This window comes from Ranitomeya variabilis, chromosome 8, assembly GCF_051348905.1.
Source record: "Ranitomeya variabilis isolate aRanVar5 chromosome 8, aRanVar5.hap1, whole genome shotgun sequence".
Lineage (NCBI taxonomy): Eukaryota > Metazoa > Chordata > Amphibia > Anura > Dendrobatidae > Ranitomeya > Ranitomeya variabilis.
In genome coordinates this window covers 217,387,972-217,415,727 of record NC_135239.1, presented here as the reverse complement: position 1 = coordinate 217,415,727, position 27,756 = coordinate 217,387,972, and the positions used below count along the sequence as shown (strand labels likewise).

At 46.8% G+C, this 27,756-nt stretch overlaps 2 long non-coding RNA genes across 3 annotated transcripts in view; both read right to left on the bottom strand.

The window, feature by feature from the left end:
* LOC143788891 (uncharacterized) overlaps window positions 1–27,756 on the bottom strand; it is a 334,430-nt gene that overhangs the window by 293,913 nt on the left and 12,761 nt on the right. The window lies entirely within an intron of this gene.
* LOC143787865 (uncharacterized) lies at window positions 16,595–17,679 on the bottom strand. Its single transcript, XR_013218488.1, has 3 exons — window positions 17,546–17,679; window positions 16,853–16,945; window positions 16,595–16,765 (listed from the first exon to the last, which is right to left on the bottom strand). It is a non-coding gene; the product is annotated as an uncharacterized LOC143787865 (long non-coding RNA).

Sequence of the window (27,756 nt, the reverse complement as noted above, 5' to 3'; positions counted from 1 at the left end):
CTTCCCGGCACATTTCTTCCCCTATAATAGAACATATAAGGGGAATCATGTCACTGGGTGAACTTTCACGAAGATCACTTACCAGCGGCTGCCCAAAGAAAAGTACCGGAATACGAGGGGGATTTTCTCTGGCTGACGCTCCAGACCCCTGCCTGGAGGAGCTTTTGTGGCCAGACTCCCTACTCCTTTTGTCGCGATCCATCCCTTTAGGCTTCTGGGATACCTCTTCCAGCAGCTGCACGTGCTCGTCCTCCATCTCCATATCATATGAGGCCAGAAGCAAGGAAACACGATCCGGAGTTCTTTTTATCACCCCTCCTCCGGTCAGCAGCTGTGCCTAGCGCTCCCCTGATTGACTCTTCCGGCCTCCCCCAGGTGTAGGCGGTTGTTTCTGGGGCTCAGAACGCCAGCGACGCTATACCGGTGGGCGCCGCCATCTTGGGATACACTGCGCATGCGCAGGACCCTGGAAACCCGGAAGTGACTGCCGACTCCTCCCCCGACGTCACCCCGGCTCCCGGTGCTTCCCATCAGCGCACAGAGCGGCGAGGGACGCCGGACAGAGCCGCAGCACCCCGGTTGGCGCCCCCAAGCGCCGCTGCATACAGAGACCCCAGCCACCCCAGAAGGAGGAGACCCAGGGGACATACTTACCCAGCGCTGGCTTGGAGACAGGACACCACCGGCGACCGCTCCCTGCTTGAATGCCACCGACATGCAGCCCTACCAGGGCCATCGTGACATCATCCAGAGACTCCGCACCGGCCGAGGTAGGAGACCCCCCCGCTACCTGAGTCGGCCGGCCGGTCTGGGATCCTTTTGTATATTCTGCAGGATCCCGTCCCATTAGGAACAGGAAACCAACTGATGCGTGGGAGAGGTGCCGCACTTTTGTATCTGTGGGTTTCCTGTTCCTAAAGGGGCGGATCCCCTCTCTCGTGGTGCTGTCATGGGAGTCCGAATAAATGTTGTTTATTAACTATATTATGTGATATAACTCTCTAATTTAAGGGCATAAAAACGAAAAATTTGAAAATTGCTAAATTTTCATAATTTTCGACAAATTTCTGTTTTTTTCACAAATAAATGCAAGTCATATCGAAGAAGTTTTACCACTATCATAAAGTACAATATGTCACGAGAAAACAATCTCAGAATCACCAGGATCCGTTGAAGCGTTTCAGAGTTATGACCTCATAAAGTGACAGTGGTCAGAATTGTAAAAATTGGCCGTGTCACTTAGGTGAAAACAGGCTTTGGGGTGAAGGGGTTAAATGTGGGGAAAATACCGGAAGTGAGGGAAAGGTTGAATATTTTTGTTAGGTGAGAGGTGACAGCCGGGGAAAGGGACTGAAGGAGATGTGACGGAATGGGGTCACTGGTGCAAGTGGTCGGGCGAGAAGATGCAAGGAGCCTGCTTACTTCTTCAGTAACTGGTTCAAAGTCAGAGAGTAAACTAGATGCAGTGGGGGAGGGAGGACAGTGCATGGTATGAAGAGATTGGGAGATGATTTCCTGTAGAATGTGGTCAATTTTTTCTTTGAAGTAATTGGCCAGATCGTCAGCACGGAGATCTGTGGTTGGGGCCTGCTCTCTTGGGTTGAGTAGGGACTGGAAAGTGTCGAAGAGACGTTTAGGGTTATTGGACAGTGAGGTGATGAGGGTGTTGAAATAGGTTTGTTTGGAGAGGTGAAGGGCAGAGTTGTATGTTTTTAGCATGAACTTATAATGGATGAAATCTTCGGGTAATTAGATTTTCTCCAGATGTTCGGCGCACCTGGAGCCCCGCTGCAGGAAACGTGTTTGCAGCGTGTGCCACGGTTGTCGCCGTCTGTGTCGAGTTGTTCTATGTATAGGAGGTGCAGCTTCATCCAGGGCACTTTGCAGGGTTTGATTGTAATGCTTCAGAGCAGAATCAGGACATGAGATGGAGAAGATTGGGGCCAATGAGGACTGCAAGTTCTTCATAAATTTCTGGGTGTTAATGGCCTGTATGTTTCTATAAGTGTGAAAAGTGGGGGTGACCTGAGCGGGATGGCAGTTCTTGATAGAGAATGAAAGAAGGTTGTGGTCAGAGAGCGGGAGAGGGGAGTTTGTGAAAACGTCCAGTGAACAAAGCCGGGAGAAAACCAAGTCAAGGGAGTTTCCATCTTCATGCGTTGGAGAGTTAGTATGCTGCGAGAGGCTGAAAGAGGAGGTTAGAGATAAAAGGTGAGAAGCAGATGGGGAGAGGGGAGAAGCAATGGGGATGTTGAAATCACCCATGATGAGGGTGGGGGTGTCACAGGAGAGAAAGTGTGGAAGCCAGGTGGCAAAGTGATCCAGGAACTGATGAGAGGGACCGGGAGGACGATACACCACCGCCACTCGCATGGAGAAGGGGACGTAGAGTCTGACAGCATGGACCTCAAAGGAAGGGAATACAAGTGAGGGTACTTGGGGGATAACTTGGAAGGTACATTTGGGTGAAAGGAGCAGACCAAAGCCTCCACCTGCTCTGTTGTCTGATCTTGGGGTATGAGAAAAGTGTAGTCCACCATAGGAGAGAGCAGCAGCGGCTGTGGTGTCTGACTGCTGGATCCAGGTTTCAGTAAGAGCCAGGGGATTAAGAGAATTAGAAAGGAAGAAGTCATGAATGAAGGAGAGTTTATTACACACAGAGCGAGAATTCCAAAGGGCACAATTGAAAGAGACAGAAGGCATGCATGGAATATTAATAAGGTTAGAGGGGTTTCTGGGTGTAGCAATTGGGAGGTTTGACTGGCTATAACATGGGGGGCCGGGGTTTGGAGAGATGTCTCCAGCGACTAGGAGGAGGATAGAAAGAGTGAGCAGATGGTTAAGTGATTTGTGAGAGCGTCTCTTGTGTTGGATGGTGGGACTGAATGGATTTGCGCTGTTAAGCAATGTGAACAGAGCATGAGTGCTATACATAGGAGAGGCAAGGACAGAGGGGCCGATATGGATGGAGTGTATGGAGTTTATGCAAGGGCAGTGAATGTGAGTGAATGCAGCAGCCAGGATATAGATTATACAAATACATATGGTGAATATTTGTTCTGTTCCAAATGAATAGGGAATAGGTTTAGATTGTCTTACCTGTCTCCTGCCCTGTCTAACTGCCATGTTATAACTGCTGAATACTTAGAAAAAAATAATATGAAGAAAACTACACGAATAATAGTGCACGAATGCAACCCTGCATGAATGCATCCCCAAGCTATGTCTACATTTATAGAAGGCTAGCTCTTAGATCTCACTTTTTTTTTTTTTTTTCTCGTTACCAATCAATCTAACTCAGTTGAGACAGCAGGACACAATAAATGTAGTGTTCAGATAAACAAATGTCCAGGTCTACATGGATCATAAGCCCCTTTGAAACAGTTATGTGATCTCTCTGCATAAGGACAAGCAGAAGTGAGTTAAAGGGAACCTACCACCCCGTTTTTTAAAAATGAGATAAAAATAGTGTGAAATAGGGGCAGAGCTGGGCTTTACATTAGGGCCTTTTCGGTGCCTTTACACCCCCGTTAGGCTGCCCAAATACCTTTGTGAAGTGGCCGTTTTCTGCTGTCACTCAAGTGGGTCAGGTCGGATGGGCGTGGTCACAGCGCTGTTTGTCCCCCAGGATCCTGCTCATCATTACGTTGGTGGCGTAGTGGTGTGCGCATGTCCAGCAGGCGAATCCACTGCCCAGGAGATGAATAACGGCGCGGTCTTCGCTATTCAGCCGTTTACCGGTGGGCGCGGCCATCTTTCCTGTGGCCGCGCCTGCGCAGATGGAGCGCTCTTCTGCCCGGGACTTCAGGAAAATGGCCGCCGCGATCTCCATCTGCGCACGCGCGGAATCCCGCGGCCATTTTCCTGAAGTCCCGGGCAGCAGAGCGCTCCATCTGCGCAGGCGCGGCCACAGGAAAGATGGCCGCGCCCACCGGTAAACTGCTGAATAGCGAAGACCGTGCCGTTATTCATCTCCTGGGCAGTGGATTCGCCTGCTGGACATGCGCACACCACTACGCCACCAACGTAATGATGAGCAGGATCCTGGGGGACAAACAGCGCTGTGACCACGCCCATCCGACCTGACCCACTTGAGTGACAGCAGAAAACAGCCACTTCACAAAGGTATTTGGGCAGCCTAACGGGGGTGTAAAGGCACCAAAGAGGCCCTAATGTAAAGCCCAGCTCTGCCCCTATTTCACACTATTTTTATCTCATTTTTAAAAAACGGGGTGGTAGGTTCCCTTTAAATATCTATAAACACAAACAAATGCATAATAAGATGACTAACATATATAGATATATGCAGGATTCAATGCCGAAGATAGAATGACTCAGATACCATTCAAGCTGCTTGCTGTCAGGGAATGGAGCAATAGACATGCAGGATATTTCAGTTCAGGGAATGAATATATGTTTATATTCATGTATATACCATCCTCATACATGTCATATATGCCATCCTCATACATGCCATGTACATATATACTTTCCTCATACATGTCATATATACCATCCTCATACATGCCATGTACATATATACCATCCTCATATGTCATCTATGCCATCCTCATACATGCCATGTACATATATACTTTCCTCATACATGTCATACATACCATCCTCATACATGTCATATATACCATCCTCATACATGCCATGTACATATATACCATCCTCATATATCATCTATGCCATCCTCATACATGTCATATATACCATCCTCATACATGCCATGTACATATATACTTTCCTCATACATGTCATATATACCATCCTCATACATGCCATGTACATATATACCATCCTCATATGTCATCTATGCTATCCTCATACATGTCATGTACATATATACTGTCCTCATACATGTCATATATACCATCCTCATACATGCCACATATACCATCCTCATACATGCCATGTACATATATACCATCCTCATGTCATCTATGCCATCCTAATACATGTCATATATGCTATCCTCATACATGTCATGTACATATATACTGTCCTCATACATGTCATATATACCATCCTCATACATGCCACATATACCATCCTCATACATGCCATGCACTTATATACCATCCTCATACATGTAATATACACCATCCTCACATATTTAATATATACCATCCTCATACATGTGCTTATTTCTATCCTCACACATGTAATATACAGGTGCATCTCACAAAATTACAATATCATCCAAAAGTTAATTTATTTCAGTTCTTCAATACAAAAAGTGAATCTCCTATATTCTATAGTCATTACACACAGAGTGATCTATTTCACGTGTTTATTTCTGTTAATGTTGATGATTATGGCTTACAGCCAATGAAAACCCAAAAGTCATTATCTCAGTAAATTAGAATACGTTATAACACCATTATTTATTTATTTACTTTATAACACCAGCTTGAAAAATGATAGTAAAATCTGAAATGTTCCCTATTGAAATGTCTGTTCAGTAAATGTCGTCAGTACTTGGTCGGGATCCTTGTGCATCAATTACTGCATCAATGCGGCGTGGCATGGAGGCGATCAGCCTGTGGCACTGCTGAGGTGTTATGGAAGAGGGATCAAATACTTGTTTCTCACTGCAAAATGTATGAGGGACATACGTTTATTTGAAATGTGATTTTCTGGATTTTATTTTTGATATTCTATCTCAATATTAAAATTAATCTACTCTTAAAATTATAGACTGTTCATGTCTTTTGTCAGTGGGCAAACTTATAAAATCAGCAAGGGATCAAATACTTATTTCCCCACTGTAGATATGTATATGACATGTATGGAGGTACGAGGATGGTACATTTGACATGTATGAGGATGGTATATACAGTAATATACAGTGGGTACGGAAAGTAAATTCAAAAAAGTTCATTTTTTTTCTCATTAATGTACACTCTGCACCCCATCTTGACTGAAAAAAAAAAAATTCAGAAATTTTTGCAAATTTAATAAAAAACAAAAACTGAAATATCACATGGTCATAAGTCTTCAGCCCCTTTGCTCAGACTCTCATTTGTAAGTCACCTGCTGTCCTCCATTTCCTTGTGATCCTCCTTGAGATGGTTCTACTCCTTCATTGGAGTCCAGCTGTGTGTAATTACACTGATAGGACTTGATTTGGAAAGGCGCACACCTGTCTATATAAGACCTCACAGCTCACAGTGCATGTCAGACCAAATGAGGATCATGAGATCAAAGGAACTGTCCAAGGAGCTTAGAGACAGAATTGTGGCACAGATCTGGCCAAGGTTACAAAAGAACTTCTGCAGTACTCAAGGTTCCTAAGAGCACAGTGGCCTCCATAATCCTTAAATGGAAAAAGTTTGGGACCACCAGAAGTCTTCCTAGACCTGGCCGTCCAGCCAAACTGAGCAATCGTGGGAGAAGAGCCTTGGTGAGAGAGGTAAAGAAGAACCCCATGATCACTGTGGCTGAGCTCCAGAAATGAAGGAGGGAAGATAGGAGAAAGTTCTACAAAGTCACCTATCACTGTGTCATACCTGCCGCTCCTGACGCTGCGGCCGCTTCCTCCATTAGTTCCTCTCGTTGCGCTCCTGCTGTCCGTCCCGGGCATCGCGCCGCTCCCTCGTTCTCTCTTGCGGCTGCTGGGGGTCTTCAGCGTGGCGCTCGTGCTCCCTCCTTCCTCCGGCCGGCGTCTGCTCCGCACATGCCCCTTAGGTCGCGGGCGCGCGCTCTTCCTCCCTCTTAACCCCTTCCGCGTCCTCCCTGTTTCACCTCTACCAATCAGGTGATTCCTTTGCCTTTATCAGGCGCCCTCCCCATAATGGAGGCGCCTGATTATTGTTGTGCTTTTGTTCGCAGTGTTAGGCCTTTTTCTCCTCAGTCTGGTTGCGTCTACTTTCAGCTGTGTTCCTATTTTCCGTTTTGCCTCCTCTGTCTTTCTTGTTCCAGTCCAGCCTCCCTCGTTCTGTTCCCAGCCTCCCTTCCTCTTACCATTCAGTCTTGTTTTACGTCCCTCTCCTCAGTCTGTTATTTTTCCTGAGCCGCTCCTCTTGTACCAGCTGTTGCAGTGTAGTTCCCCTTGGGCTTGCTCCCCACTATCCCTGTATAGGGGTAGCCTCTCCCCGGGGTTGCTCGTCCTTGGGTCGTCTGCACTGTGACCCTGAGGGTCCACTCTCTCTTGTACGCCTCTGTGCGTCACACACTGCAGCCTCCGCCAGTCAGGCCTTTATGGCAGAGTGGCCCGACGGAAGCCTCTCCTCAGTGCAAGACATATGAAAGCCGCATAGAGTTTGCTAAAATCCACATGAAGGACTCGCAGACTATGAGAAATAAGATTCTCTGGTCTGACGAGACGACGATAGACCTTTCTGGTGATAATTCTAAGCGGTATGTGTGGAGGAAACCAGGTACTGCTCATCACCTGCCCAATACAATCCCAACAGTGAAGCATGGTGGTGGCAGCATCATGCTATGGGGGTATTTTTCAGCTGCAGGGACAGGACGACTGGTTGTCATTGAAGGAAACATGAATGCGGCCAAGTACAGAGATATCCTGGATGAAAACCTCTTCTAAAGTGCTCTGGACCTCAGACTTGGCTGAGGGTTCACCTTCCAACAAGACAATGACCCTAAGCACACAGCTAAGATAACAAAGGAGCGGCTTCAGAACAAATCTGTGACCATTCGTGACTGGACCAGGCAGAGCCCTGACCTAAACCCAATGGAGCATCTCTGGGGAGACCTGAAAATGGCGTCCACCAATGTTCATTATCCAACCTGACGGGACAGGAGAGGATCTGCAAGGAAGAATGGCCGAGGATCCCCAAATCCAGGGGGGAAGAACTTGTTGCATCAATCCCAAGAACACTCATGGCTGTACTAGCTTTCTGTACCCGCAAACTGAGAATAAAGAGCACAAAAGTCCCAGACAAAAATAGATAAAATTTATTCAAAACACATGTAAAACAGACAAGAAATAATAGCAATTAATTTAAGGACAAAGTCGAATAGTTAATGACACAGATGTAGCACAATGGGTCCACCTTTTGTTCAATGGAGGGGGAGCAAAATGTGGCACAAAGTTTAGAAAATAAGAAAGTGCTCATGCAGTGAATAGGTCAAAGGTCCCATGTAAAGTCTGAACAAATTTGAAAACTATCCTGCTCAAAAAACAGTACTCAGTAATACAGAATATATAACCAGCTTATTAGCATGACTGGTACAAAATAATCACAGAAGAGAGCAGTATAGCCAGCAAAAGTCAGTCAATACATACAGTATTATGTAGAAAAAATAGAATGCAGGTCACTTTAAAAGAAACCACAAAACATCAGTGAGAAAGCCAAAGATTACCCTTACCCCCGCAGCGCCGCCGGGCACCCTCGAAGCACCAGCAGACACCCCCTCATCCCGGCCTGGGGCAACGGTACTGGTCAGGAATATCCGCATTATAAGACGCACCCCCATTTCCCCCCCAAATTTGGGGAGAAAAAAAGTGCGTCTTATAATCCAAAAAATACGAGATATATATATATATATATATATATATATATATATATATATATATATATATATATACACATATACACACACACACACACACACACACACACACACACATGCAGTACAGACCAAAAGTTTGGACACACCTTCTCATTTAAAGATTTTTCTGTATTTTCATGACTATGAAAACTGTACATTCACACTGAAGGCATCAAAACTATGAATTAACACATGTGGAATTATATACCGTATTTTTCGGACTACAAGACGCACTTTTTCCCCCCCAAAAAAGGGGGGAAAATAGGAGGTGCGTCTTATAGTCGTAATGCAGGCTTACCCGCAGTGGTGTGGTGGCGGCGGCAGAGGTGCGGTATGGCGTGCACAGGGTCCCTTTCACAGATGAGGTGATGCAGCAGCCCGGTAAGCAGCAGAGCCGGGTGAATCATGTTATCGGTGGTGGCGGCCATCTTCCTGAGGCAGCGCGTGCGCAGGTGGAGTGCTCTGCTTCCCGGGGCTTCAGGAAAATGGCCTCGGGATGCCGCACGTGCGCATATGGAGATCGCGGCGGCCATTTTCCTGAAGCAGAGTTCGCAGATTTAGATCTCTGCTTCAGGAAAATGGCCGCCGCGATCTCCATCTGGCCTCCCGCGGCCATTTTCCTGAAGCCCCGGGAAGCAGAGCACTCCATCTGCGCACGCGCGGCCTCAGGAAGATTGCCGCCACCACCGATAACATGATTCACCCGGCTCTGCAGCTGCCGGGCTGCTGCATCACCTTACCTGTGAAAGGGACCCTGCGAACGCCATACCGCACCTCTGCCGTCGCCACACCACTGCTGCCACCCCCCCATGGACACCATTCCGCTGCGTCACCTCACCTGTGGAAGGGACCCTGCTCACGCCATACCGCACCTGTTATGAACTGGTGGTTTAGAAGCAACATGGGACGAGCTCTGGAGGAGGTGGTACCTGTACTGACCGCAGTTCCTGGGCTAAACACAACACTAGAAGTAGCCGTGGGATGTTCCTGTCACTCCCTAGACACCTCGTCACAGCCGGAGGACTAACTACCCCTAGAGATAGAAACAGGAAAGCTATCTTGCCTCAGAGAAAATTCCCAAAGGATAGGACAGCCCCCCACAAATATTGACTGTGAGTGGAGAGGGGAATGACATACGCAGAATGAAACCAGGATGTAGCAAAGGAGGCCAGTCTAGCTAGATAGATAGAACAGAACAGAATACTGTGCGGTCAGTATTAAAAACTAGAAAATCCACCACAGAGTTTACAAAAATCTCCACACCTGACTAAAGGTGTGGAGGGTAAATCTGCTTCCCAGAGCTTCCAGCTTAACTGAATAAAATACATAATGACAAGCTGGACTAGAAAAAACATAGAAAGTGCAGAAAGATTAAGTCCACAACAAGTGGACTGCAAAAGAACAAAGCAAGGACTTCTCTTTGCTGAACTGGTCAGAATATCAGGGAAATCCAAGCAGAGATGTGAATCCAACCAGGAACCATTGACAACTGGCACAGGCTGAAGGATGGAACCAGACTAAATAGCCGAGCCAGAAAGGCAATCAGTGGAAGCAGCTGCTGACTACTAAATCCAAGGAGCAGCAGTACCACTTAAAACCACCGGAGGGAGCCTAAGAGCAGAACTCACAAAAGTGCCACTTACAACCACCGGAGGGAGCCCAAGAGCAGAATTCACAACAGTACCCCCCCCCCCTTGAGGAGGGGTCACCGAACCCTCACCAGAGCCCCCAGGCCGATCAGGACGAGCCAAGTGAAAAGCACGAACCAAATCGGCGGCATGGACATCGGAGGCAACAACCCAAGAATTATCCTCCTGGCCATAACCCTTCCACTTGACAAGATACTGAAGCCTCCGCCTCGAAAAACGAGAATCCCAAATTTTCTCCACCACATATTTCAACTCCCCATCAACCAACACCGGGGCAGGAGGATCAACAGAGGGAACAACGGGCACCACATATCTCCGCAACAAAGATCTATGGAAAACATTATGGATGGCAAAAGAGGCTGGAAAGGCCAAACGAAAAGATACCGGATTGATAATCTCAGAAATCTTATAAGGACCAATAAACCGAGGCTTGAACTTAGGGGAAGAAACCTTCATAGGAACATGACGAGAAGATAACCAGACTAAATCCCCCACACGAAGCCGGGGACCAACACACCGACGGCGGTTAGCAAAACGTTGAGCCTTTTCCTGAGACAACGTCAAATTGTCTACCACATGAGTCCAAATCTGCTGTAACCTGTCCATTACAGAATCCACACCTGGACAATCAGAAGGCTCAACCTGCCCCGAAGAAAAACGAGGATGAAAACCAAAATTACAAAGAAAGGCGAAACCAAAGTAGCCGAACTAGCCCGATTATTAAGGGCAAACTCGGCCAACGGCAAGAAAGCCACCCAATCATCCTGGCCAGCAGACACAAAGCATCTCAAATAGGTTTCCAAGGTCTGATTAGTTCGCTCAGTTTGGCCATTTGTCTGAGGATGAAACGCTGAAGAAAAAGACAAATCAATGCCCATCCTAGCACAAAAGGCCCGCCAAAACCTAGAAAAACTGGAAACCTCTGTCAGACACAATATTCTCCGGAATGCTATGCAAACGAACCACATGCTGAAAAAACAATGGAACCAAATCAGAGGAGGAAGGCAATTTAGGCAAAGGTACCAAATGGACCATTTTAGAGAACCGGTCACAAACCACCCAGATAACAGACATCTTCTGGGAAACGGGAAGATCCGAAATAAAATCCATGGAAATATGCGTCCAGGGCCTCTCAGGGACCGGCAAAGGCAAAAGCAACCTACTAGCGCGGGAACAGCAAGGCTTGGCCCGGGCACAAGTCCCACAGGACTGCACAAAAGAACGCACATCCTGCGACAAGGAAGGCCACCAAAAGGACCTAGCAACCAAATCTCTGGTACCAAAAATCCCAGGATGACCAGCCAACACCGAACAATGAACCTCAGAAATTACCTTACTTGTCCATCTATCAGGAACAAACAGCTTCCCCACAGGACAGCGGTCAGGTTTATCAGCCTGAAATTCCTAAAGCACCCGCCGTAAATCAGGGGAGATGGCAGAAAGAATCACCCCTTCCTTAAGAATGCCAACCGGCTCAAGGACTCCAGGAGAATCAGGCAAAAAACTCCTAGAGAGGGCATCAGCCTTAACATTCTTAGATCCCGGAAGATACGAGACCACAAAATCAAAACGGGAGAAAAACAGGGACCATCGAGCCTGTTTAGGGTTCAACCGCTTGGCCGACTCGAGGTAAATCAGATTCTTATGATCGGTCAAGACCACAACGCGGTGCTTGGCTCCCTCAAGCCAATGTCGCCACTCCTCAAATGCCCACTTCATGGCCAACAACTCCCGATTGCCGACATCATAATTGCGCTCCGCAGGCGAAAACTTTCTGGAAAAAAAGGCACACGGTTTCATCAAAGAACCATCAGAACTCCTCTGAGACAAAACGGCCCCTGCCCCAATCTCAGAAGCGTCAACCTCAACCTGAAAAGGAAGAGAAACATCCGGCTGACGCTACACAGGGGCAGAAGTAAATCGGCGTTTAAGCTCCTGAAAGGCCTCAACAGCCGCAGAGGACCAATTCGTCACATCAGCGCCTTTCTTCGTCAAATCGGTCAGGGGCTTAACCACACTGGAAAAGTTGGCAATGAAACGGCGATAAAAATTAGCAAAGCCCCAAAATTTCTGAAGGCTCTTCACCGATGTGGGTTGAATCCAGTCATGAATGGCTTGGACCTTAACAGGATCCATTTCTATAGACGAGGGAGAAAAAATAAAACCCCAAAAAGAGACCTTCTGAACTCCAAATAGGCACTTAGACCCCTTCACAAATAAAGCATTATCACGAAGGATCTGGAATACCATCCTGACCTGCTTCACATGAGACTCCCAATCATCGGAAAAAATCAAAATATCATCCAAATACACAATCATGAATTTATCAAGATAATTGCGGAAAACATCATGCATGAAGGACTGAAATACAGAAGGAGCATTAGAGAGTCCGAATGGCATCATAAGGTATTCAAAATGGCCTTCAAGCGTATTAAATGCAGTTTTCCATTCGTCACCCTGTTTAATACGAACAAGATTATATGCCCCTCGAAGGTCAATCTTAGTAAACCTACTAGCCCCCTTGATCCGAGCAAACAAATCAGAAAGCAAAGGTAAAGGGTATTGGAATTTGACCGTGATCTTATTAAGAAGGCGATAATCAATACAGGGTCTCAAGGAGCCATCCTTCTTGGCAACAAAAAAGAATCCCGCTCCCAATGGTGACGAAGACGGCCGAATATGCCCTGTCATGATTCTCAATGGCGAGAGAACATAGCCCAGCATATATGAGAACTAGCTCTTGGAAGATGGAAACTATACTGACCATGAACTAAACCTGCCGCACAACTAGAAGTGGCCGGGTAGCATGCCTACGTTTTTTATCCCTAGATGCCCAGCGCCAGCCGGAGAACTACCTAATCCTAGCAGAGGAAAAGACAGTCCTGGCTCACCTCTAGAGAAATTTTCCCAAAAGGCAGACAGAGGCCCCCACATATATTGGCGGTGATTTTAGATGAAATGACAAACGTAGTATGAAAATAGGTTTAGCAAAATCGAGGTCCGCTTACTAGATAGTATGAAGACAGAAAGGGCACTTTCATGGTCAGCAGAAATCCCTATCAAAACACCATCCAGAAATTACTTTAAGACTCTAGCATTAACTCATAACACCAGAGTGGCAATTTCCGCTCACAAGAGCTTTCCAGACACAGTAACGAAACAGCAGCTGTGAACAGGAACAAAATGCAAAAACACACAAGGACAAAAGTCCAACTTAGCTGGTAGTTGTCTAGTAGCAGGAACATGCACAGAAAGGCTACTGATTACATTGTTGACCGGCATGAAACTGACAGAGGAGCAAGGTTATATAGCGACTCCCACATCCTGATAGGAGCAGGTGAACAGAGGGGATGATGCACACAAGCTAAATTCCACAAGTGGCCACCGGGGGAGCCCAGAATCCAATTTCACAACAATGCCCCTTCTCCAAAGACTCCTTAACATAACTCCGCATGGCCTGGCACAGACAGATTGAAGTCGGCCCTTAGGGAACTTACAGCCAGGAATCAAGTTAATAGCACAATCACAGTCCCTATGTGGAGGAAGGGAACTGGACTTGGGTTCATCAAATACATCCTGGAAATCCGACAAAAACTCAGGAACTTCTGAAGAGGGGGAAGAGGAAATTGACATCAAAGGAACGTCACTATGTACCCCTTGACAACCCCAACTAGTCACAGACATAGATTTCCAATCCAGCACCGGATTATGTCCCTGTAACCATGGAAAACCCAGTACAACAACATCATGCAAATTATGCAGCACCAGAAAACGGCAATCTTCCTGATGTGCTGGAGCCATGCACATGGTCAGCTGAGTCCAATACTGAGGTTTATCCTTGGCCAACGGTGTAGCATCAATGCCCCTCAAAGGAATAGGGCTCTGCAAAGGCTGCAAGGAAAAACCACAGCGCCTGGCGAATTCCAAATCCATCAAGTTCAGGGCAGCACCTGAATCCACAAATGCCATGACAGAAAAGGACGATAATGAGCAAATCAAAGTCACAGATAAGAGAAATTTAGGCTGTACAGTACTGATGGTACCAGACCTAGCGACCCTCTTAGTATGCTTAGGGCAATCAGAAATAACATGAGCAGAATCACCACAGTAAAAACACAGCCTATTCTGGCGTATGAATCCCTGCCGTTCTGCTCTAGTCAAAATCCTATCACATTGCATAGGCTCAGGACTCTGCTCAGAGGATACTGCCATATGGTGCACAACTTTGCGCTCGCGCAGGCGCCGATCAATCTGAATGGCTAGACACATAGATTCGCCCAAACCAGCAGGCGTGGGGAACCCCACCATAACATCTTTAAGGGCTTCAGAAAGACCCTTTCTGAAAATTGCTGCCAGAGCCTCCTCATTCCATTTAGTGAGCACAGACCATTTTCTAAATTTCTGGCAGTATACTTCTGCCGCTTCCTGACCCTGACACAGGGCCAACAAGGTCTTTTCTGCATGATCCACAGAATTAGGTTCGTCATACAACAATCCGAGCGCCTGAAAAAATGCGTCTACATTAAGCAATGCCGGATCCCCTGATTCAAGAGAGAATGCCCAGTCCTGAGGGTCACCACGCAGCAGAGAGTTGACAATTTTAACCTGCTGAATGGAATCACCAGAGGAACGGGGTTTCAAGGCAAAAAACAATTTGCAGTTATTTTTAAAGTTCAAAAACTTGGATCTGTCCCCAAAAAACAAATCAGGGGTTGGAATTCTAGGCTCTAAAGCCGGAGTCTCGACAACATAATCTTGGATACTCTGTACTCTTGCAGCGAGATGATCCACACGAGTAAACAAACCCTGAACATCCATGCCAGCGCCAAAATCCTGAACCACCCAGAGATTAAGATGAAAAAAAAGACAAAACAGACTGCAGAAAAAAAAATGGCTCAGAACTTCCTTTTCCTTCTTTTGAGATGCATTTAAATCATTTTTGGCCAGTTGTACTGTTATGAACTGGTGGTTTAGGAGCAACATGGGTCGAGCTCTGGAGGAGGTGGTACCTGTACTGACCGCAGTTCCTGAGCTAAACACAACACTAGAAGTAGCCGTGGGATGTTCCTGTCACTCCCTAGACACCTCGTCACAGCCGGAGGACTAACTACCCCTAGAGATAGAAACAGGAAAGCTATCTTGCCTCAGAGAAAATTCCCAAAGGATAGGACAGCCCCCCACAAATATTGACTGTGAGTGGAGAGGGGAATGACATACGCAGAATGAAACCAGGATGTAACAAAGGAGGCCAGTCTAGCTAGATAGAACAGAACAGAATACTGTGCGGTCAGTATTGAAAACTAGAAAAATCCACCACAGAGTTTACAAAAATCTCCACACCTGACTAAAGGTGTGGAGGGTAAATCTGCTTCCCAGAGCTTCCAGCTTAACTGAATAAATACATAATGACAAGCTGGACTAGAAAAAACATAGAAAGTGCAGAAAGATTAAGTCCACAACAAGTGGACTGCAAAAGAACAAAGCAAGGACTTATCTTTGCTGAACTGGTCAGAATATCAGGGAAATCCAAGCAGAGATGTGAATCCAACCAGGAACCATTGACAACTGGCACAGGCTGAAGGATGGAACCAGGCTAAATAGCCGAGCCAGAAAGGCAATCAGTGGAAGCAGCTGCTGACTACTAAATCCAAGGAGCAGCAGTACCACTTAAAACCACCGGAGAGAGCCCAAGAGCAGAACTCACAAAAGTGCCACTTACAACCACCGGAGGGAGCCCAAGAGCGGAATTCACAACACGCACCTCTGCCGTCGCCACACCACTACTGCAACCCCCCATGGACACCAGGCCGTGGCGTCGCCCACCTAAGCAGGAAGGGACCCTGCTAAGGTGCACGCCGTACCGCATCACCCCACCTCTGCTGACACCATGCCTCCTGTGACCCTGCTCTGCCACCGCCAGCCCTCAGGTAAGATACTGTAAATTCGGACAATAAGACGGACCCCCATCTGATAAAAAAATCTTTTTTTCTGCAATTTTCACCCCAAATTTGGGGTGCGTCTTATGGTCCGGTGCATCTTATAGTCTGAAAAATACAAGGCAAGTGCTAAGCATCTCTGGGAACTCCTTCAAGATTGTTGGAAGACCATTCCCGGTGACTACCTCTTGAAGCTCATCAAGAGAATGCCAAGAGTGTGCAAAGCAGTCATCAAAGCAAAAGGTGGCTACTTTGAAGAACCTAGAATATAAGACATAATTTCAGTTGTTTCACACTTTTTTGTTAAGTATGTAATTCCACATGTGTTAATTCATAGTTTTGATGCCTTCAGTGTGAATTTACAATTTGCATAATCATGAAAATACAGAAAAATCTTTAAATGAGAAGGTGTGTCCAAACTTTTGCTCTATACTGTATATATCACACCCCGTGTCCTTGCCTGCTTTCTCACCTGGCTTGGTGCTTTGTGGGAGAATTGTGTAGGATTGTCTGGGAAATGTTACCGCCTGAGTGTTCAGGAAATGGAGCGTATCACGCAGCAAAAACAAACATCTCCATATACACTGGAGCATGTGGGGACCTGACGTCACTCGCCGTAACCATTCCAATCTGATGGCGGTGGCCATTCTTGGTGTTCTGTAAAATGTAAATGTAAAACACGTAACCAAAGAAGTCGTGTGATGGTCGACATTCGCTCTACATGAAACCCAATCATGTTCTTACTTTCCAGCAATTACAGCAAAGGCTCGTAGAAACTGCAGCGTTCTGGCGGAGGAGCAGGTCCACCAGCAGTTACGCCCTTTCGAGAGCGGTCACCTGGAAGGACAGATATCCTCATCAATGAGATCCTACAGATCTGTGGCCACATCCTCTAATCACCAGCATATTACTAACAAGACACATGCTGAGCAGATACCCAAGTGGTATAAGTATTTACTTTTCAGAGCTGAAATCTCCCAACATCTCCTGCTCAATGTCTCTGCAGACTTCCATGCTGGGAAGAGTTGTCTTTGCACCAGGCTCCATACAGTATTCTGAAGAATGAAAATGATTTCCTACTTTGCACGAAAGGTCAGCTAAGCTGCAAGATCGTGCCCATGCGCAAGCTTGCTGACAGTTTCCATTAACATTCAGCAGAATAGCGAGTGCAGCTCTGGAGTAAAATACAGCATAAAACTTAGAAGAAAACATGCAATACAATTAAGAAAGTGAGAGCTGAACAGGGTGCAGAGTTGGTGGATAATCAGTGCTGACGTCTATGTAATTCAGGACCTGTAGAAAGTTACATTCCGTGGTAGAAAAATGACAGCCTGCAAGAGATGGGGAAGAAGACTGACGAAAAACTCCTCTGCCCTAGAAAAAGCCGTGTGAACGGAGCTTTATCCCCCGCCTCCATCGCTGCTTGGTTGCCCTCACCTGGGAACAGTCTTCGTCAGGCTCGGTTATTCGCACTGACACCAATACTTGTACAATTAGTGCCAGATGGAAGCACGGTCAGAACCTAAGAAAAGCAGAAGCCACCGCAAATGGGAGCGAACTGCAAATAATTCACCCAACAGGAACACATTATGCAATTTAGTAGTAGATGTTACATTACTGCAGCCGCCTGGAGCACAAGAGGTTAAATGGAAGGTCCCTGCGAGGTCCTGACATGTAGTAAAATTTAGTGATCTATGTGAGCGATTATCCCCTAGGAACCAGATGATGGATCTTCTCATGAGAACCATATAATCTCCAGGAATTCTTCAGCATTGTTGTCCCCATTTTGGGGTGGCCCCATGTGACAGCATAACAGGAAAGGGAAGAGCGGCGCTGGTCACATGGTTTCTCAAAAAAATTAATGGCTGCCAGGGACCAGAGAATAATAAAGTGTTTTTGGTAAAGTTCCCCCCCCCCTAGGTTTTATCATTGTATAGTTAGAAGTTTTGCAGTTTAGGATTTTCTTCATTACCCCTCGAGTTCCCTGCGGCTCTTCAGGTAAAGCCACTTATTTGGTCAGTATTTTACATCAGTATCTGTAAGCCAAAACCAGGAGTGGCTGAAAAATACAGCAGTGGTGATGAGTTTCTATGATACTTCTCTTCTTCTGACTTTGGCTTACAAACACTGAAAGTGTGAACGTGGCCTAACAGGAACATGTGGGTTTACATTCAGAGATTAAAGCCGTGCTCCCACTCTGCGACCAAAAAATGTGCGACATGCAGATCCATGATGTCAGGTACGGACACAGGCGTCACGGCGCTCTTAGGGTGTGTGTCCACGATCCGGACTAGCAGCGGTTTGGATGCCGTTCACCTGAGCCGAGCTGTAGGTCACAATGGCAGTGCATGGATTTCTAGAACCCGAGCCCACGGTGCTTGTGTCGGTCGCTGTGTAAACTCCCCTGCGGTGCAGGTTTACAGCCGCAGCAGGTCAATTATCTGCAGCAGAGGTCTCACCCACAGCCATTCATTGCAAGCAGTAAGTCTGGAAGGTTCAGTGAACACAGACGGATTCACCTGCGTCACTAGAACGCATTTAGGAAGCAGTTAAAACACGCTGCTATATCCTTACCGTGGGATCGTAGCCTTAGCGGCAGTCGTTTGCCGCCCGCATTGATCTCATAGCGGCACGAATTTATGTGAAAGCAGCCAGAAGCACAGGGCACCTAGTACTGCTCACACAGCTGAGATCTTGTTACACTGTATCAGGCCTAACAATCCTCTGTAAGCTAAACACTATCATACATGACTTCTGTGCAGGGAAGAAGTAACAGCAACACTGGTCAAATGGAGTTTACCTCCAGCCCCCTAATGTATCATAAGGTAGGTGAAGGGGTTAATTCAGCACACAACCCTCCAATGGGTGAGGGGCAAATTCTGAGCTTTACAGAAGTGACAATGACATCAAAGAGGGGGACCTGATTTCAGACTCTGAGGGGTAAGATGGGAGGTGCCGGATGATTAGTAGTGGGCGGAGGAGATGCTCCAGACGAGCAGGGGGTCTACAAAAATCTATCAAAGGCATTTTTGTCTTTTGCTGATGTTTGGGTGGAGGGTGCAGAGAACAGGTTGGTTCAGTCTCAGGTGTTTCCAGTTATATAAAGCCTTGTATCTACATAAGAGAAGAATATCTGTGCCTAAAGGAACGGTGTGTACGCACAACTCGTGTCACGTGTCCAAGAATGACAATGGTCATTTATCGCCAAATCCATGCCCCAAATATTGTAATCCTTGTTGTGCCACATTAGCGATACATCATGCATAATGTGATCCTGACATTATTGATGCATCACCCTCCCTCGGTATATACGGAGACCAATCACTTCACAGCCATCCTGTATACATGGAGCCCGGCTAAGATCTGACCACTGGGGCCATGGCCAGACAGACCGGTGTTTCTGCACAGCATTCTAAAATCCACATAAATCCCAAAGAAAATGGCCCTGATTCATCATGACTGGTGAAAAGTACATTGCAGCAACTCATGATTTAGAAAAGTGGACGTTATCTCGCCCACATTTCAATCATATGGGCATGAAAACTCCAAAAGTCCCATTATTTGTGCACGGCCTCGCACTACGAAAAAACTCTGATTAATCCAAGCATTTTATGCAAGTTTTAGGGATAAATTTGAGAACAATGTGTTTTATAGGGCAAACCAGTGACAACTAAAGGTACCGTTACACTAAACGATTTACCAACGATCACGACCAGCAATACGACCTGGCCGTGATCGTTGGTAAGTCGTTGTGTGGTCGCTGGGGAGCTGTCACAAAGACAGCTCTCCAGCGACCAACGATGCCGAGGTCCCCGGGTAAACATGGGGTTACTAAGCGCAGGGCCGCGCTTAGTAACCCGATGTTTACCCTGGTTACCGTCGTAAATGTAAAAAAAAAAAAAACAGTACATACTTACATTCCGGTTTCTGTCACGTCCCTCGCCGTCAGCTTCCCACACTGACTGTGTCGGCCGTAAAGCACAGCACAGCGGTGACGTCACCGCTGTGCTCTGCTTTTACTTTAAGGCCGGCGCTCACAGTCAGTGCGGGAAGCTGACGGCGAGGGACGTGACAGAAACCGGAATGTAAGTATGTACTGTTTTTTTTTTACATTTACAATGGTAACCAGGGTAAACATCGGGTTACTAAGCGCGGCCCTTTGCTTAGTAACCCCATGTTTACCCTGGTTACAAGTGAACACATCGCTGGATCGGTGTCACACACACCGATCCAGCGATGACAGCGGGTGATCCAGCGATGAAATAAAGTTCTGGACTTCTAGCTCCGACCAGCGATATCACAGCAGGATCCTGATCGCTGCTGCGTGTCAAACACAACGAGATCGCTATCCAGGACGCTGCAACGTCACGGATCGCTGTCGTTCTCGTTCAAAAGTTGCTCAGTGTGACGGTACCCTAAGAGACACTGACATCTCACTCTGGAGGAGAAAAACACACGAGACAGGGTTATTATTCACAGGTTCCCTCCTGTCCGCAGCTTAGGGATAAGATGCCCATTGCCCTCTGTGGTCCTGACTAGAGTGAAGGCTGCACGCTCGGCCTCAGCTCCTTTCACTGTCTATGGGACCTTCTGATCTCTCTCCGGCAGTCTCATACACAATGACTCGAGCAGAGGCAGAGTCTACAACCTTCACTCCATCTAAGGCTGCAGAGCGACATTCTCGGGGAGCCCAGACGTCCAGTGTCAGAAACACTGGAAGTCCCTGTGGTCGGATCCCCAACAAGCAGCCAGTTATCTCCTATGCTACACATAATAGATAACTTGTTTTCTTGGAAATAACATTTGAATATAAGGAGGAAAAAGCTTCAGAAAATAGGAAAACAAAAATTTAATTCAGTGCAATTACACAATACATGTGAAGAAGCCCTATAAAAACCAATGTGACGATGCAGGAAGACAGCTCGGCACTAAATATTATGGAAAACATACATAAAGGCCCCGTCTCACATAGCGAGATCGCTGCTGAGTCACAAGTTTTGTGACGCAACAGCGACCTCAGTAGCGATCTCGCTATGTGTGACACGTACCAGCGACCAGGCCCCTGCTGCGAGATCGCTGGTCGTGTCGGAATGGCCTGGACCTTTTTTTGGTCGTTGAGGTCCCGCTGACATCGCTGAATCGGTGTGTGTGACACCGATCCAGCGATGTCTTCACTGGTAACCAGGGTAAACATCGGGTTACTAAGCGCAGGGCCGCGCTTAGTAACCCGATGTTTACCCTGGTTACCAGCGTAAATGTAAAAAAAAACAAACAGTACATACTCACCATCTGATGTCCGTCAGGTCCCTTGCCGTCTGCTTCCTGCTCTGACTGAGTGCCGCCGTACAGTGAGAGCACAGCACAGCAGTGACGTCACCGCTGCGCTCGGCTCTCACTGTACGGCGGCACTCAGTCAGAGCAGGAAGCAGACGGCAAGGGACCTGACGGACATCAGATGGTGAGTATGTACTGTTTGGTTTTTTTTACATTTACGCTGGTAACCAGGGTAAACATCGGGTTACTAAGCGCGGCCCTACGCTTAGTAACCCGATGTTTACCCGGGTGCTGCAGGGGGACTTCGGCATCGTTGAAGACAGTTTCAACGATGCCGAAGTCGTTCCCCTGATCGTTGGTCGCTGGAGAGAGCTGTCTGTGTGACAGCTCCCCAGCGACCACACAACGACTTACCAACGATCACGGCCAGGTCGTATCGCTGGTCGTGATCGTTGGTAAATCGCTATGTGAGACGGGGCCTTAAGACACCGCAGTAAACATTTGTCTAAGAATATCACGTGGTGCAATCTCAAGTCACTGTATCTAATCCTATGATGAGGGATACTGTCTGCAGAGCACGCACCCGAGCCCAGTCCATATTATTGTGACTGCTGGGAGCAGACGGCCTTGACATCATATAGGTGAGGAGCATGCTGGCCGAGGACACGTGGTGTAAGACCCTCATCATCCACGGATCCAGCTGTGCCGTCAGGTAAGGTGGAGGCAGAGCCTGGTTACAGCAGGTATGACACTGTGATATGGGTGTGGACCTTGTCCTGTTGTGCTGTGGATCCTGACCGGTCACATTCCTACATTCCTATCACCAGAAGTAGAATAAAGAAACCTGAAGACTCAAGAACATCTGGGACCAGCAGAGACTCAGAGCCACGTCCACGAAAACATCCCACAGTCAGCATCTACAGGATCCCAGGATGATACATAATGGATATGAGAATCAGTGATCAGAGGATGCATCCTCGGATCTTCTGCCATCTTACTAGCTAGATCCAGAAATATTTGGAAAGTGACACAAGCTTTGGAATTTTAGCAGTTTACCAAAACATATTCCAGATCCAGTCCTATTATCAATCTGCGCTTAAAGTGCCGACTCGCACCTTAAATTTGAGAGATTCACATCCTAATTGGAGGAAAGGTTTAGGAATTATCACTCTTGAATATGAAGTTGCTTCTTTTTTTTTTTACAGAGACAAAGGTAAATGGACAATTATAGTTACATAGTTACACAGTTATTAAGGTTGAAGGAAGACTTTAAGTCCATCTAGTTCAACCCATAGCCTAACATGCCCTAACATGTTGATCCAGGGGAAGGCAAAAAAAACCCATGTGGTAAGAGTAAGCTCCACCATGGGGAAAAAAAATTCCTTCCCGACCCCACATTATCTCAGAAGATCTTTAGTGGCCTGCATGGGCTATTCCCTAGTTAATCCATCATCAATTAAGCAGGTAAAATGTTTGGAGCTGATTTTAGGTGCGGCATTTGCATTTCGAAGCTGTCGCTGTGAACCCACAACATGCGGACAAAGGAAGAGAAATAGACTATCATTAGGCTGAAATTAAGAAGAAATCCACCAGAGAGTGCAGAAATGCTCTGTGGCACAATCAATAGTTAGGTACAGTCTCCAAAAAAGTGCGCCCTGGAGAGTTTTGGGAACTGAAAAAGGCCTGAACTTCCCTGGAAGACACCAGTGGTGGATGATCGTAGAATCCTTCCCATGGTGAAGAAAACCCCTTCACAACATCCACCCAAGTGAAGTTCATTCTCCATGAAGTCGGAGTCTCAGTATCTAAGTCCACCATAAAGAGATGTCATGAGTACAAATACTGAGGGTTCACCACAAGGTGCAAACCTTTAATCACACGGAAAATAGAAAGGCCAGATTAGACTTTGCCACAAATATCTAAATAAGCCGCACAGTTCTGGAAAAACAAAACGGAGATCACCCTGTACTAGGATAATGAGAAGGAAGTCTGGAGCGGCTCATGATCCTCGGCACATCCTCTGCAACACATGGTGGAGGCGGTGTGATGGTGCGGGCATGCATGGCTGCCATTGGCACCGGTCACTAGTGGTTATTGATGAACGTCCTCTGTAACACATGGTGGAGGCGGTGTGATGGCGCGGGCATGCATGGCTGCCAATCGCACCGGTCATTAGTGGTTATTGATGAGGTGAATGAAGACAGAAGCAGCCGGATGAATCCTATGTGTACAGGGCGATACCTTCTGCTCAGATTCACCAAATGCAGCAAGGATGATTGGACGCTTCACAGGACAGTCGTCCAATCACCCAAAGCATCCTGTGAAAGCAAAGTAGCGGTATATTCTGCAATGGCCGAGACATCACCAGATCTCAGCCCATTGAGACGCATTTCACAGGCTGAAGACTAAACTTTAAATAAACCTGAGATGTCCACTCCAATTGCATCTCACTTGTTTCATTTTACATACAAAATAGATTCCTGTAGAGCTGAAATCACAAAGATTCCTCACCGGCCAAATATTGCTAGACCTAACTGTAGGTTGACAAAATAGTGGAGAAAGCAACACTAATTCTCCAGGAAAAGCAAGGATCCTGCAAATGAAACATGATAAACCCCATTATAAGTGAATGAATGGGATCTGTGGGATCCAACACGGAGTCCTGATTTCCATTTTTTTAACAGAAACCACAACACAGATGTGAACAGAATCTCAGTGGAAATGCAGACGCGTACAGAGTGACGGTAGAGCCGCCCGTACAATGGAGGTAAAGTCTGATCACCGCTCCATCAGCCACAGCTATTCCTCCTATACACATGAATGTCTGCACGGAGGTCGGGCCTTCTCTATAAGGACACCTAGCCGGCCTGCAAAACTTTTCAGGCATGTTTCTCCTCTCCAGACTTCTCCCCCTGACTTCTCTGTAACCCTCTTGCTCCAGACCCCTTTGTCCTCCTTCAGACTCCTCATCTCCTCCTGCTTTGGTCCTCCACGATTAAACCTCTTTGTCTTCCTCCAGACTTCTCTGTCCCCCATTAGCAGACTCTTCTGTTCTCCAACTCCATCCAGACTCCTCCTCTCCGGGCTCCTCTTCTTTTCCTCCAACCCCTTGTGCTAGACTCTATTCTCCTCCTCCTGCAGACCCCTCTGTCCTCCTTCAGACTCCTCATCTTCTCCTGCTTTGGTCCTCCACCATTAAACCTCTTTGTCTTCCTCCAGACTTCTGTCCCCCTTTTGCAAACTGTTCTGTTCTTCATCTCCCTCATGATTTCGGTCCTTCTCCTCCAGCAGATGCCTCGGTCCTCCACCATTGGACTCATCTGTAATCCTCCTCCAGGCCCCTCTTAGCTACCTCCAGACTCCGTTGTCTCATCCAAACCTCTGGTAACTCCTCTGTTCTCACATAAATCCTTTTTCCTCTGCCAGGATTTCTGCCACCAATCCGGACTCCTCTGCCACCCTCGTCAGACTGGTTGGCCAGTGAAGCTGAGATCGGTGGGTCCGCACCACATTTATGTGTGGCCCCCTTAAGTGTGATAGTGGCTGTAACAATCCTTCATCAAGTTATTATTATTACAATAAAGCAGCTGTATAGACACAAACATCACTGCTTTGTCTGCAACAAAACACACAGATTTACAAGCACACTTCAACATTCCCTAAATATTCTTAAACTGTGCCTCCATAGTGGGCACGGCCAACTACTGGGCTGCTCCCTGTCACCTGTGCTGAGTGCACGGCAAGGCGGGGGTTAAGCGAGCAGCGGAGGCCAGATTAAACATTGGCAAAGATGTAAATATTGACAGAATAATTGTCACTAATTGCATTCCTTACATGAGCCAATGGGGAGGGTGGAGGGGTGCGTTACCGCCTCATGTCTCCGTTCCTTATAGAGGACAGACACAGTGTGACACATGGCGCACACTGGCCGCAGACAAGCCTGCCATGATCTGCTCTGTGGTCTCCTATCACCTGGCAGACCGTACATCGCACTTACAGGACGCTGTAGGAGACAAGTCTGAAGCGGCGCAGCACTTATTGCATCAGATTTTTGTGGCGTTTTGTGCCATGCTTTCGGTGTGATAGCGCTGGATACAGTATACCTAGAACCTGTGTACGACTTGTAGTCTGCTCCATCTTTTCCTGAGATGTCTTTGTGTCCCGCTGCTCCGCTCCTCGCCTTCTGCCTCAAACACCTAAGTGTATAATAAGAAGTCAGAGATTTGTGGTTCATCTCCAGTAAAGCTCAAGTGCCGTGATAATAAACTGCGACAAACGAGGCAACTAATGGCTAATGAACACTAAGGTGGGGGGTCCGTCCCCGTGACCTAATGGCCGCGTTCTGGAAACCAATCATCTATTCTGAAGGAACGAGTTTATCCAGATAACCTGCAAGTAACAAGGGAGATTAGGACTACAAAGACCAGATTTAGTGGGTATCTCCAAGCAGCTGGAGGACTAAGGGTTAATAAAAGATCTGGATAGTGATATAGAGTATGTCCCTATAGTCCATCTGCTGGGCAGCAATACAGTCCTCTGTGTGAAGGATATGGGCGCTGACAGGTTGACACGGACACTTGTGTTCTCCACATCTTCTGGCCAGGTAGTTATTTTATTGCCTGCAGGAAGGTCTTGGGTTCATCCCACTAATGATTCCCTGCAGGGGCCTCGGTATCGGCAGAACATCGCCTCTGGGGGAAGAAGCATCGTGCAATTCACCACATCACCTCTGACCACCAAATAAAATACATAGTTTGACGCAAAGGTTTTTGTTTTAAACAAAATGTTTCCTTACAAACTCAAATAAAACTTTCTCATGGTTTGACAACTTCTTGAAAACTTGCATCTTAGCAAACTTCCCACTTAGGTGGGAATAATGCAGAGATTTGCCCTGCTCTATGGGCATCACACAATAGCGTTCCCCTTTGAGATGCATATATGGTGCTCTTCAATTGTTAATGATGCCAGCAGCCCCATAGCTTCCATTGTCCTGCATGTCAAGGTCTGCAGGCAGCTCACACTTTGGTCATTTGCAGCCATACACAGACGTGGAGACATTGAAGTATCATAGACAGGCATTTCATACGGGGTTCTCAATGAGAGGTGTCCAGGAATGAGATGTCCCTTGTTCATTAGGAGGCGCACGCCATCTTACCAGTAGTGTGTATCTCGGCAGAAACGTCACTCCAGGCAGGAGTCAGGCTCTGGAGTAACATTTCTGGAGTAATAAAAGGGGGCGGCCTCTCCTCCTCAGTTTTGATTTCAGAGTACCGGAGGACCGCCAGTATTAGGCAAATACCATTATTTTATGTTCAAACTTATTTGCTCTATATTTGGTGAAAAATTTTTACTTATTAGTGCACACTATATTAACCTAGGGAGGGATGAGAGAGGGTGCTGTTGTGGACTCATTAAAAGCGCATTACCGGTAAGTAATCCGGCTATTTACTCTTCGCCACGACAGCACCCTACCGGAGATTTTCCAGAGACCATCACCTAGGGAGGGACCACCATGCTGAGGACAGTCCTGCCAAAGTCTAGGTCAGAAGTTGATGATAGGTCAAGCCTATAGTGGTTATAGAAGGTAGAAGGATCAGACCAAGTTGCCGCCTTACATATAGTTTCAATTGGAACGTCCCCTCTTTCGGCCCAGGAAGATGCCATAGCTCTGGTAGAATGTGCTGTTATGCCTTTCGGAGGGTTTTCTTTCCTCGCGGAATAAGCCATAGATAGACTCTCTGATCCACTGGGATAAGGTGCTTTTTGTGACTCCATGACCTTTCTTGTGACCCTGGAAGGATATGAACAGAGCCCTTCACTGTCGCCAGCTCCTGGTCCTTTCAATGTATTTTAAACTACTCTCCTAACATCTAGAGTATGATACCCGTTTTCCTCAGGAGTGGAGGGATTACTAAAAAAGGTGGGTAGGAGTATTTCTTGTGATCTATGAAATTTCTTTGCTACCTTGGGAAGGTAAGAAGGGTCTGGTTTTAGAATCAACTTATCCTGAAAAGTCAGCAGGAAAGGTGGATCTATGGAAAGCTTGGATGTCACGGACTCTTCTGGCTGAAGTCAGTGCCACCAAGAGGGCCGTTTTGAGTGATATGTATCTAAGGGGTATCGAGTCTATTGGTTCAAACGAAGAGTCCGTTAGGGCTTGTAGAACTAAATTTAATTCCCAGGGTGGAATTCTAGGTATGTTAACGGGATTTATTCATTCACAGGCTGAGATAAATCGGGATACCCATCTATTTCCAGCAATGTTATAGCCATAGAGGGCCCCCAGTGCCGATACGTGGACTTTTAGCTTTTTTAGACAAACCTAGTTCTTTCCCTTTTTGAAGGAATTCTAAGATAGGTTGTATTGGGATTTC